Raw genomic sequence first — 12,500 nt, forward strand, 5'->3', positions numbered from 1 at the left:
GGAAAATGAGAGATAAAAGACGAGAAAAGAGTGAGAGAAACTGAAGCTGGCGTTGTAGAAGTGAGAAAAAGTGAAAGAAGAAGGATTCGTGTAGAAATGGCAGCAACGAAGAAAGAGGGGAATGAAAGAAGGGATGATAAAGAGCTCTACGAGGGGACGGCGAAGGGGGAATGAGACGTGAAATATTATTTTTAAAAGACTTGGTAAGTGAACAAATTGACGAAAGAGAGAGAAGATAGGGAAGGAAAGAATAAGAGAATTGGAAGAGAAGAGATAAAGGGAAGGGAAGAGAAAGAGAGGAAAGGAAGGAGAGAGAGAGAGAGAGAGAGAGAGAGAGAGAGAGAGAGAAGAGAGAGAGAGAGAGAGAAAAACAGGGAGAGGGAGGGATTGATTGGCGAATAGTACGCAAGGACAGATTGAAGAAAGGGGAGGAGTTAATCGAATGAAAGTTAATGAATGGCGGGGAATTAGAGGCGAGTGGGCTGTAGTATTTTAAGCGGGGGTGGGGTGGGGGGGGTTAAGGACGAGAGGGAAGAATGGCGGAGGAGCGGTTTGGGGAAGCTGCTCTCGAGGGCTCTAGGTAGGCCAAAAGGAAGGAGAAAGGGTAGAAAGGGAAAAACGGAGGAAGGAAGATGAACAGTATGAAAGGACGCGAAGGAAGAATGAACGAGGAAGAAGAAAAAAGAAAGGGATTAGAAGAGAAGCATAGGGAAGAAACAGTAAAGGAAGAGTATAAGAAGAAAAAGAAAAAAAAAATCGAAATTCGGAGTGAGCGAGAAGCGACGCAAAGCAAAAAAGGAACGAACAGTAACAGAATGAATTACCAGAGAGGAAAAGAGAGCAAATTGAAAGTGGGGGAGGGAAAAGAATAGAAGTAATGTCCGTACAGGAGTGTAGGGGGATTAGCTGCGGGAAAGAAGCCCCGTGAAACGATGTCGAGGGGGAGGCCGAAAAGACGGGTTTCAATGGAGATAAAGCGAGAAACGATTACCTAATGCACAACGCCGATGAGCCGCGGGGAATGGCGCACCGAAATGCGATCGTCTCCCGTTTGCTTTCTCCTGTCTACCTTTCTCTACTTTTCCCCCTCTTTCTTTATTTATTTCATTCTCTATTTTTGTGTATTTATTTGTTTATGTTATATTATTAATTAATTAATTAATTTATTTATTTATTTGTTTATTTATTTATTTATTTTAAATGTATTTGTCTGTCTTTCTGAGTGTTTGTGTCCCTTTTGTTTTTTTTTCTGCCCGGGTGTAATGTCGTTATGATGCTATTAGTTTTAATGATCATTGTTTTAATTGCGGAGATCAAGGTAATTAGGATGACGGAGATCTATTAGTAATTTGGTCACGATAATGAGGTCGTAATAATAAAGATAAGTATCTAAATGAGACGGTAAATGTACATGATGATGAAAAATAGTAGCATCTATAGTGATGATAGTAAAGTGCTGTGATTATGCTGATTGTGACTTTGAGAAGTTCTTATTGGTAACGCAGATAGTTGCGATTGTGTAACGGAAGCAGTATAATTTACAGCATAGTAAAAGCAGCAGCATTAATGAATTGGTTTTAGTAGCCGTGTCATGAGTACGATTGTCATGGGAAACTCGTATACAAGGAAGTGGGTGAAGGCCATATTTAAAGGTCGGCGTAGTGAAAGAGCGGAAAATAAAGTGGGAGTAGCAAAGGTAGATAGAAGAGGAGGAGAACACCAGCTGGAGGAAAGGGTTGGCGAGGGGAGAGAGAGGGGAGGGGCGGGGTTTCACGTTCGGGCGAGTGGGGAAACCCCTTTCGCTGGCGCCACCACTCTGCCACATTGGGTGGCGGCTCTCTCTCTCTCTTTCTTACTCTCTCTCTCTCTCTCTCTTTTTTACTCTCTCTCTCTCTCTCTCTTTCTTACTCTCTCTCTCTCTCTCGTTCTTACTCTCTCTCTCTCTCTCTCTCTCTCTCTCTCTCTCTCTCTCTCCCTCACCCTCTCCTCCTCCCTCACCTTCCTCCCCTTTTCTCTCCATCCCTCCCTTTCTCACTTCCTCTCTCTAAATTCCTTCCCTTCCTCTTTTTGTAAATTCCTCCTTCCCTTTCTCTGTAAATTCCATTCTTCTCTCTCTCTCTCTCTCTCTTAAAATTCCCTCCCTCACTATCTCCTCTTCCTCCCTTCGTCCCTCTCCCTCTCCCACTCCATCTCCCTCTCCCTCTCCCTCTCTCCTCACTCCCTCTCCCTCTCCCGCCATTCCTCTCTCTCTCTCTCTCTCTCTCTCTCTCTCTCCTCCTCTCCTCTCTCTCTCTCTCTCTCTCTCTCTCTCTCTCTCTCTTCCTCACTTTCTCTTACTTTTCATCGCAATAGTTTTCCCACAGTACATTTTCCCCTCTACCCTTGGCACTCTTTCCCAGGCTTTTCTCTCTACAGCTCTCTTAACAAGAAAGAAAAATGAGAGAGAGTGAGAGTGAGCGAGTGAGTGGGTGAATGAGTGAGTGAGGGGGTAAGTGAGTGAATGAGTGAGTGAGTGAGTGAGTGAGTGAGTGAATGAGTGAGTGAGTGAGTGAATGAGTGAGTGAGTAAGTGAGTGAGAGTGAGAGTGATGGTATTTAAAGTCAGAGACTTAATTTGGTTTATTGATCTAGTGGGATGGCGGTGGGTTGCGGTCTGTATTGAACTGAGCTTCGTCCACTCGTGTTATAACAGATTCCACACTTTGGGGTCTCTCTCTCTCTCTCTCTCTCTCTCTCTCTCTCTCTCTCTCTCTCTCTCTCTCTCTCTCTCTCTCTCTCCTCTCTCCTCTCTCTTCTCTTCTCCTTTCTCTCTCTTTCCCATTTCTTTCTTTCCCTCTCTCTTTCCATCCTTCCCTCCCTTTCTCTTTTCCTCTCCCTTTCGCTCTTTCCCTCTCCCTCTCTCTATTTCCCTCCCCCTTTCTCTCTTTCCCTGTCTCTCTCTCTCTCTCCTCCTCTCTCTCTCTCCTCTCCTCTCTCTCCCTCTCCTCTCTCTCTCCTCTCTCTCTCTTCTCTCTCTCTCTCTCTCTCTCTCTCACTTCCTCTCACTCTCACTCTCACTCTCACTCTCTCTCTTTCTCACTCTCATACACGCCCGCCTGCCTAAGTCTTGGACCCCACACTGCATCATCAGGTTTTCCGGTGTCTAGGTCCAGTCTTCTCGATTTTTTTTTTTTTTTTTTTGGGGGGGGGCTTCTAGAGGTCTCTGGATGTCACGTTTTCTCATCCGTCCGTGTGTTTAGGGGGGGCACGATGGTATTTGCCTTTCTTTAATGCTATGCGCTTTTGCTTCATGCCTTCCGTCTGTCCGTCTGTCTGGTTGTCTGTCTACCTCCTTGTATGGCTGTCATGTCTGTCTGTTTGGGTTTTGTTTGACTCTGGTTGCCTGTCTGATACTTTGTTATTTTGTTTGGTTTTGCCTGGTTTTGTCTGTCTCTTTCTGTCTTTGTCTAACTATCTATTTATCTATCTATCTATCTGTTTTAGTCCAGATACTAGAATGCTAGTCAGAATGCTAGTCTATGTCTGTTTGTCCTTCTGTGTTCCTCTATTCTTCGATTTCTCTTTCCCTTTCTTCCTCTCTTTCTCTCTTCCGCTCTTTCTTTGTCTCTCTCAGCCACTTTCTTTTTTCCTCTTGTTATGTCGTTCTCTCAGTCAGTCTGTCTTTCTATCTGTGTCTTTTCTTCCTGTCTTCCTGACTCACATATCCACACTCACAAGCAAAGTCAAACGTACACACGCAAACATACGTGCACAAGAACATAATCTACACGCAATCATGTACACAGACACACGTACACAGACACTCGTGTACTGAAACGTAAGTCGAATGCTCCCGCAGACGCCCACTCCCTCTCTCCTCTCTGTCTCGTAACTTCATCATCTTGTTTTCTCGTGCTTCCCCCAATTATCCGCGTCCTCGTTCGTGTCTTCATGCACACCAGCGCATATTTCAGGCCGAGCGCAGTCGTCTTTCAGCGATTCTGAAAGTTTTAGTGGCGTGCGCCCCGCCATCGCCATGTCTCGGCTCCGATGTTATGTCAATCTTATCTCTCTCTTTTTCTTTCTAAGTAAAATTTAGAAGTCATTTTCCTCCCCCCGGTGGAATGCCAGACGCAAAGTCGGGCTTGCGGGCGGGCGGGCGGGCGGGTTGGCATGGTGTCTGCATGGCTAGTAGAGGATTTGCATGATTCCAGGCGTTTTCTCTCCCTCCCCCCTCCGTCCCTCCACCCCCCACCCCTCCGCCAAGCGCCGCCAAGACGTGAGGTTTATCGGGCCCTGCGCTCCGTCGGATATCCTTGATGTCAGGCTTATCAACATCCGGGTATGCAGTGGGTGATATGACACGGTGTTCTTATTTTCTTTTCTCTATTGATAATTTCGATGAGAACTGTGGGCATTTCCGCGTGTTTGGATAACTTATTACTCTATTTAGTCACAATGTTTCACTTGTATTTTTTTTTTAATTCTTTCTTAGTTAATATTTGGGATAATCGATCCATCTCCACACTTAGGCAGATAAATGGTTTCTACCTAAAACCCCTTGTAATCCCTCCGGAAATTGGCAATATGCTTGTTTACTTTAAGAGGTACATCTCGTATCCACTATGCCCATTATTTTTGTCTTATTCAAAAATATTCTTAGTTTGTAAATTCATTTTGTCGGACAAACGGGAAAGAGAGATAAGTTGAGATTGGGTGAGAAGTGAGTGAGTAAGTAAGTAAATTAGTAGGTGAGTGAGTGAGTGCGTGAGTGAGAGAAGAGAGAAGAGAGAAGAGAGAGAGCAGAGAGCAGAGAGCAGAAGAGCAGAGTATGGAGAGCCGGATGGGGGTCTGGAGTGATGGGGGGGAGAGAGATTTACTTACTTTATCTTGTAAATTCATTAGACAATGCGTGCGAGAAAGAGGGTGAGTGGGAAGACAAGCGAGAGTGTCATGCCACCACGACGTTAAAGTTTAATGCTTGCAAGAAAAAGTCAGCTTGAGAACCCACCAGCCAAGGGGTGGGTGGAAGGTGGGTGGGGTGGGCTGCTCTTAGATGTGGGCGGAGGGCTGTTTAGTCTTTCTGAGTAAAGTAAATGGTCTTGCTTTTTGCCCAAGCGTGTGAGAGAGGAGAGAGAAAGGCGTGGGGATAAATGCACATAGATGGCGGCTGGAAGCCCTCATCCGATGGGCGTGGTCACAAATAAATGGATGTGAACATCGATATTCATCGCGATGTAGATCGGTGGGCGTGTAAGGTGTTGGGCGTGGCAGGGGAGTCACCTCTTCCCCTTCCCCCATATGCAACTTTTTTATTATTATTTTTGGGGCGGCCTATGTGAGATTGGAAATTTGATAGAACGGAGAAAGTAAAATCCCCAAATGTGAAAATATAGGAAAATGATATCATATACTGAATAATAATGATAACACGATTGTATAGATGCCAAGATACGAGAATAGATAATGATGACAGAGCTATCCGTGAAATAAAGTATCATAATGAATAAATTAAAGAATGGATTAGAATTAAATACAAATAAATGAAATGGATGATGAAACGATACACGTTCGATATCTGTGTCACGCGCGGGTACGGGTTTGGCTCGGGTCCGCTGGCACGGCGAGGCGACGTTTCACTTGATCTGGGGTTGGCTCGTAGGCATTAGCTAATTGGACGGATTAATGAGATGTGGAGGCATTCCGTTGCCCAATAAGCCAATTATTAGTAGTCCTAATCAGGACACGGGTAATTGGGGGTGTGCAATTTCTATAAGTTATTGGCATTTACGATACCCTTGTTATGTGCGGTATTGGCGTTTGTCACGTGTATGGTGGGGGGGGGGGGGTGTAAGGTCATTTAGCCTACACAGGATTTACGTTATAGGCACGTTACTGTTTTTTTCCGTTGACAAGTTTGTGTGGCGTCTGTATTTTTTTCATTTTTTATTGTATTTCAAGTACTTGTCATCATCATCATTGTGGTAATTTTGAATTGGTACACTTAGTAAATGGGTTTACATTTCACACGTGTTTTCAAGGAGGCCTTTATTCTCCCTCCAAGGGCTCTCTCTCCTTTTTGATCTTTCTCTTCCTTCTGCTGTGTCTCTTTCGGTCCCTCCCTCCCTTCTTCCTCCAAACCTCTCTCTCTCTCTCTCTCTCTCTCTCTCTCTCTCTCTCTCTCTCTCTCTCTCTCTCTCTCTCTTTCTCTCATTCTCTTTCTCTCATACTCTTTCTCTCATTTTCTCTCCCTCCCTCCCTCCTTCCCTCCCTCCCTCCCTCTCCCTCCCTCCCTCCCTCCCTCCCTCCCTCCCTCCCTCCCCTCCCTCCCTCCCTCCCTCCCTCCCTCCCTCCCTCCCTCTCCTCCCTCCTCCCTCCCTCTCCCCCTCTCCCTCCCTCAAAACGTCACGCCCCTTTCTGATCTTTCTCTCTCTCTGCCCCCTTCGCTATCCCTACCGATCTCTCCCTCCCTCCCTCCTCTCTCCCTCCCTCCCTCCTCCCTCCCTCTCTGATTTCGTCCTCGTCATCCAGCGCATATCATCCTACTGTTGAACTGACAGCTTTTGTCATTTACTTCATCAGAAGTGACAGGTTAAATCACTCATAGAGCAGACGCGTCCCGTGTCGCTGGCCCGGAGCCCCTGCTTGCACGGCTTTCCCTAATTTGCCTCTCCTCATTTCGGGTTATTTCGGTTTTCATTTCATGTTTTCTTGTCTTTATTTGTTTGTTGTTTTTTTATTACTGGAATTGTTGCATTCTCCAAACTTCGCCGGGGCAGTTGAGTGAGTGGTACAGTGAAGTTAGCGGCACAGATTGAAATCCCAGCGACTCAACCGCCCGCGGATGCTTGGCGCCGCAAAGGGCATCCGGCCATTAAAAGGTCACCGTGCTCGTACGAGGCGACGTCCTTCCTTAAGAATTGCGAACAAGACAAAAAAATATAGCGAAAATGCCGGTCGTGCTGGGCTTCCCTTTTCTTCCCCTCTTGAATATCGACCATTCAACAAGTCGCCATCTGGCTCTGCTGCGACCTCTCTCGTGCCTTCCCTGTCCTCCCTCGCCTCCTCACTTGCCTTTCCTCTCTCTCCTACCCTCCTCTCTACTCTCTCTCCCTCTTGCCTCTCCCCTCTCCCCTACCCTCCTCTCTATTCTCCCGTGTCCTCTCTCCCTTCTCTCTTCTCCCCTATCCCCTCTCACTTCACTTTGATTCTTGCCTTTTTGTCTGGTGTAACAGAGCGTTTATTTATCTTATCTGTTATCAAATTGCGTTTTTGTAGTACAGAATCGTAACTTAAGCTTGAGGAGTTCAATTTTTCCTTAAGGCTAAATAAACAAAACACTTGTGTAAGACTTCGTGCGGCGGATGTGTTGTGGTGCACATGTGTCAAACGACGGTTCTATTGTACAAAACAGTTTGAAGTTTAAACTCGTCAGGAGAGAGTAGTATGTAACTTTGAAGGTATGGCTGCTCTGTCAACGGCTCTTCGTTGCTTTTCAGAACCAAAATATCTCGGAAAGTTTTTTGTTAAGCCATCAAGCCTTCATTTCCGCCGCCGCAAGCATTGCTTGACCACTTGAACGCCAAAATGCTGCTTTACATGGATTTTGACTCCGCCCCTTCTCCCTCCCTCCCTCCTTCCTTCTCCCTCCCTCCCTCCCTCCCTCCTTCCTTCCTATCCTCTCACTCTTTTCCTCCCCTCTTCCTCCCACTCCTTCTCACTCCCTCCCTCCTTCCTTCTCCTTCTTCCTTCCTCCCTCTCTTTCACCTCCCACCTTCTCCCTCCCTTTCTCATTTTCCTCTCCTCTTCCCTCTCTACTCACCCTCTTTCCCTCTGTTTTCCCCTCTCCTCTTTCCCTCTGTTTTCCCCTCTCCTCTTTCCTCATCCTCTTTCCCTCCCTCCCCGTGCCCTCCTCCCCGCAAGTCTGATATCAAAGGCCGTCATATTCCACAACTCCAGGTTAACCATAAATATTTAAGTGATCTCTCGGCGTCCTCCGGGCCATGATCATCACACGCGTCTTCTCCCTCAGGCTTATTGCCTCGAGAAAGGAGGTGGTGGGGGGATAAAGTCATCGGTTGGGGGATGGGGGATGAGGGAGGGGGAGTGGTAGGGGTGGGAGTGGGGTGCGGGGTGAGAGTGAGGGATGGGGGGGGGTATAAGATGGTGTGTTTTCTATCTCTTTTAGTCGTTGATTTACTTATTGGAATTATATTTTTTTAGGGGGGGGGGGTGTTTTGGTATGTTGGTTTGAGATTTTTACTATTTATTAAATTTCTCTATTTATTTGTTTATTTATTTATGTTTTTATTTTGTGGTTTGGTGTCATGTTTATTGATTTATTGGTGTGTGGATGGATGTTCTTCGATAATGATTAGGTTAACTTCTCTCTTTATTGGATTAGTATCTTATATATTTATGTATTGAATGGGTTTCTCTGTTATTTATTTATTTATTTATTGTGTTGGTATTATTAATATGACTGATTGGTAGTTCAAGTATTTAAGAAAATATCTTACTGTTATCTTACCTGTATATTTATGTTTTGATTTGTTTGTGTGTTTGACATTTTTCACAAGTTTCTTTTATTTATATATTTTTTCTCATTTTTCCTTTTTTTTCTGCGGGTATGGCATCTTTCACAAGATTCCTTTATTAGTTTTTTTTTTTCTCTTTCTCTTTTTTTTCTGCGGGTATGGCATCTTTCAAGTTTTTTTTTATTAATGTTTTCCCCTCTCTCTCTTTTTTTCTGCAGGTATGATTGGCGGGTAGAGATACACACACGGTGAGTCACGGTTCGAGCAATGTTTCTTTCGATGGATTTGTTGATTCAGTTTTGAATATTAATTATTCGTGTTTATTTATCGTCTCGCTGTTCGTTCGAATATTTACGAGTTTCAGGTGTGTTGTTTTTCATGGATTTGTTTACATGGTCATGAAAATTTTGATCAGGGAGTGACTCCTTAATGAGGTGAAGTGCGTAGGCAGGTCGGGTTTAGCCTTTTTAACTTGGGCATAATCCGATCAGAAGCTTATTATATAGAATGGTAAACAGCTTCCAACCAGAGGGAATAATTAGCCCGTGGGATCCGAACCCTTCTCTCGCGCTTCAAGCTCTTCGCACTTGTTGTCCGGAGATTTCAAGCTGTCTTATGTGATTATTAACTTTCTCGTCCATCGCGTTGCTGTCGTCTCGGGAATCGGCTGTCTGTCAGGGATGCTCTCCCAGGCAGGGGTAAACAAGGGGAGCATTTTGGTAAGTATGTTGTATGTTTTGGAAGAAAATAATATGGTGTGTGCTGTTTTTTATATATAGACTTGTCAGGGTGTTGTGATGACGCGTACAAATAAATTCCTCTTCAATTGAAAAAAAGTAAGAGGGAGGGAGCGAAGCTAAAGTAAAGGGCTGTGTTGGCGGTAACCATAAAAGAGAAAAAGGTTTGTGTGTGGGTCGCTGCTAATGTGTCGGACGCGCCGAGCGATTTCGATTGTGAATGCATTAACCAGAGAGCGTGACCCCGGGTCAAAGCTGCCCTTGTGCAATACGAGGTCAAGATAAAGCCACGTTCTGTCGAGGTGAAACAACTGATATTGAGCAAGTGACGGAGTAATAAGGGAATGGAAAGAGAAAGGACCATTTTGGTATACATTTTGAGAAATTTGAATGACAGGCAGGCAGGCGGACACAGACGAACAAAGCTAGACAGACAGACAAACAAAGACACACAGGCAGGCAGGCAGGCAGGCAGGCAGGCAGGCAGGCAGGCAGGCAGGCAGGCAGGCAGGCAGGCAGGCAGGCAGGCAGGCAGACAGGCAGACAGGAAGGCAGGCACGGTAGACGGACAGACAGACACTTATAGACAGACAAACACAGAGAGATAGGCAGACACAGACAAGCACGTACAGGCACAGACAGACAGACAGACAAGGTAAACAAGACAGACAAGATAGACGGACAGACAGACAATATAGACAGACACGGACAGATAGACAGACACAGACAGATAGACAGACACAGACAGATAGACAGACACAGACAGATAGACAGACACAGACAGATAGACAGACACAGGAACAGACAAACAGACAGGTAAAGACAGAGAGAAAGAAGCGGACAGATAGACAGACAGAAATAGACACAGACAGACAGACAGGCAGACGACATACAAACAAGCAGGCACAGATAGGGGCAGACAGACAGACAGACAGACAAGGAAGCACCCAAGCAAGCCAAGTCATAATAGAGGGAAAAAGAATAAGCGTCAACCGCCGCCAGGAAAACAGCGAGGAGCAGCAGCGGGAGGAGGAGGAGGAGGAGGAGGAGGAGGAGGAGGAGGAGGAGGAGGAGGAGGAGGAGGAGGAGGAGGAGGAGGAGGAGGAGGAGGAGGGAGGGGGGGGGGGGGCGCCCCGGCCCAGCGCCTACGTCATTGGGGGAAGGGAAACAGATCTCCGGGCGAAAGAAGTGAGCAGTGAAAAGAGGCGAGGAGAGAAAACCCAAACAGGTCCGGCGTGCACTCAGGCGTAATAGCGAGCGGGGAAACAATTGTAATATATGAATTCGTGAAAGTAATCCGCCCGGGCTCTGACCTTGGGCTGTTGTGGGGCTTCTGTGTCTGCGACTTATCTGTCAATTTGTCTGTCTGTCTGTCTGCCTGTCTGTCTGCCTCGTCTGTCTGTCTGCCTGTCTGTCTGTCTGTCTCTCCCCCCCCCCTCTCTCTCTCTCTCTCTCTCTCTCTCTCTCTCTCTCTCTCTCTCTCTCTCTCTCTCTCTCTCTCTCTCTCTCTCTCTCTCTCTCTTTCAGGTGGGTTGTTTTCTAGCAGGTAGGGGCGGGGTGGGGTGGGGTGGGTGAGCGGAAGGGGAAAGGAAGAGGAAAAGCCTTGTGTGAGTGTGTAAGAGAGACGGAGAGAGAAGGTTGAAATAGACAAGAAGAGAGGGAGAGAAGAAACAAATAAATCAAAAGGAGAGGCATAGGGGTGAGGCTTTACATTCGTGCCAAAGACACGAGTTGTCACGGTGGTCGTCAGCCCTGTTTCCCGGTGCCATTGCCCCGGTCGGACTTGGCTAGCCAGAATAACACGCACGCACGCACGCACACACGCACGCACACACGCACGCACGCACGCACACACGCACGCACACACGCACGCACACCACGCACGCACACACGCACGCACACACGCATGCACACACGCACACCGCACGCACACACGCACGCACACACACCACACACACACACACACACACCACACCACGCACACGCACACCACACTGCACATCCTCTCTCCTCCACTCACTGCCTCACCACGCTCTCACATCTCTCTCATCACTCTCTCTCCTCTCTCTCTCTCTCTCTCTCTCTCTCTCTCTCTCTCTCTCTCTCTCTCTCTCTCCTCTCCTCTCTCTCTCTTCTCTCTCTCTCTCTTCTCTCTCTCTCTCTCTCCTTCTCTCTCTCATTCCTCTCTCCTCTCTATTTCTTCTACTTCTTCTCTCTCACCCTCCCCTCCCTCGTCTCACTTACCATTCATCTATCTTTCTACTCCCCCCCCCTACTTTTCCTCCCTTTTCCTTTTCTGTCTTGCTGAAAACATGGTGCCTTGTCATTTCTGGATATGCGTTTTCTTTTTTATATTTAGCATCTTTAGTCCTGAAATTATTCGAGGATCCAAGACTTAATTATGCAAATTGCGCCCTTCCTGTCCTTGCACGGCCGTTTTCGACCATAATGGGCGCCATGACGAGAGCTCCCAGTCTCGGCCTCCGCGCCACTTGGTCGCCCGCCGCTCGCCTCGGCTCTCGTGCTCCCCCCCTCCTCCTCCTCCTCCTCGTCCTCCACGTCCTCGTCCGTTGTCCTCCTCCTCGTCCTCGTCCTCCTCCTCCTCCTCCTCCTCCTCCTCCTCCTCCTCGTCCTCGTCCTCGTCCTCCTTCTCCTCCTCCTCCTCCCCCTCCTCCTCCTCTCCTCCTCCTCCTCCTCCTCCTCCTCCTCCTCCTCCTCCTCCTCCTCCTCCTCCTCCTCCTCCTCCTCCTCCTCCTCCTCCTCGCCTTCTTCTCTGTTTTTGTCATCCTTATCTTTCTTATTTCTTTTTGTGGTGGTCGTCTTCTATTTCTTCTTGTTCATCTTTTTTTTCTTTCTTTCTTTCTTTTTCATCATCATCGTTGCCGATGTTGTTTTTGCTCTTGTTGCTGTTCTTGTTACTGTTATTGTTATTGTTGATATTATGATCATAATGAGCGGATTGTGATAAAATTTATGGTTGTTTCCCGTGGCTAATGGATAGGGGAGAACCAGATCCCCAAAAGGGTCTAAGTTTAGATTATTCGTTGCTAGTGCGATTGTAATGTAAAGTGGCGTGTCAGGAAATTCATATGCTTTAAAATTTTGCGGTAGATTCATGTAATTTGCAGCAGGATTTTGCACTTTTGTACAGGTTTGGACTCTAAGTGCTTTGTAATTATTATTACTTTTATTGTTGTTGTTGCTGTTGTTATTTTTGCTGCTTTTGTTATCATCATCATCATCATCAT

The 12,500-nt window shown here is 46.6% G+C and overlaps 1 protein-coding gene across 3 annotated transcripts in view; it reads left to right on the forward strand.

The window, feature by feature from the left end:
* The window catches only part of LOC119583831 (tyrosine-protein kinase SRK2-like), a 192,454-nt gene that overhangs the window by 42,632 nt on the left and 137,322 nt on the right, over nucleotides 1-12,500 (forward strand). For all 3 annotated transcript variants that reach the window (XR_005229729.1, XM_037932554.1, XM_037932546.1), the window contains exon 2: nucleotides 8,734-8,763. The gene's annotated coding sequence lies outside the window, so the exon portion shown is untranslated. The remainder of the gene's footprint in view (nucleotides 1-8,733; nucleotides 8,764-12,500) is intronic.

The sequence above is a fragment of the Penaeus monodon genome, chromosome 17, assembly GCF_015228065.2.
Source record: "Penaeus monodon isolate SGIC_2016 chromosome 17, NSTDA_Pmon_1, whole genome shotgun sequence".
NCBI classification, from domain to species: domain Eukaryota; kingdom Metazoa; phylum Arthropoda; class Malacostraca; order Decapoda; family Penaeidae; genus Penaeus; species Penaeus monodon.